The following is a 515-nucleotide window of genomic DNA, read 5'->3' as shown; positions in this document are numbered from 1 at the left end:
GCTGTGTGTTTCGTTGTGAAAGCGAAACTACTTTGTTTGGCCTTCCAAAAGAGGACACAACTAGAAGTCAGTGGTTAAGTTGTATTTACAACACCTTTTCAGATCAGTTCAATCCAAATATTCAGATGTGTGCAGCGCATTTTATGTAGGACTGTTTCCTGATCCTGGTAGAGTAGACTACAATGCATCTGTGCACAAAGGCTGTTTCTATAAAGTGGGGCAGTTCCAACTTTGCAAGGACAGTCTGGCGCTTCTGACTCACAGCCTGTAAGTAAGTGTTTTGTTTTTTTTTTAATTTAAAGAATTTGCCACTGACGATTCAAACGCGAGTTTTGAGCAGTGTAGAGTAGCGCTTGTTGTTTGTCGTTTCTCCGATCACAAATGCAGACATGGTTTTATGTTTACGCGGCGCGATACTTAACGCGTAAAAAGGCAGTATAAGTCATTTTAATCAGTAATTATGTCCCCATTGGATGCAACAAATGCCTCGTTTATAATGCGTTTTAATGTTTTTG

At 39.8% G+C, this 515-nt stretch overlaps 1 protein-coding gene across 5 annotated transcripts in view; it reads left to right on the top strand.

The window, feature by feature from the left end:
• Positions 1–515, top strand: part of LOC107713527 (TAR DNA-binding protein 43-like) — a 6934-nt gene that overhangs the window by 3330 nt on the left and 3089 nt on the right. The gene's annotated exons all lie outside the window — the stretch shown is intronic.

Source organism: Sinocyclocheilus rhinocerous, unplaced genomic scaffold (assembly GCF_001515625.1).
Source record: "Sinocyclocheilus rhinocerous isolate Xijiao unplaced genomic scaffold, SAMN03320098_v1.1 scaffold57, whole genome shotgun sequence".
Lineage (NCBI taxonomy): Eukaryota > Metazoa > Chordata > Actinopteri > Cypriniformes > Cyprinidae > Sinocyclocheilus > Sinocyclocheilus rhinocerous.
The sequence above is the reverse complement of the archived record's forward strand: the minus strand, read 5'-3'. Positions and strand labels throughout refer to the sequence as shown.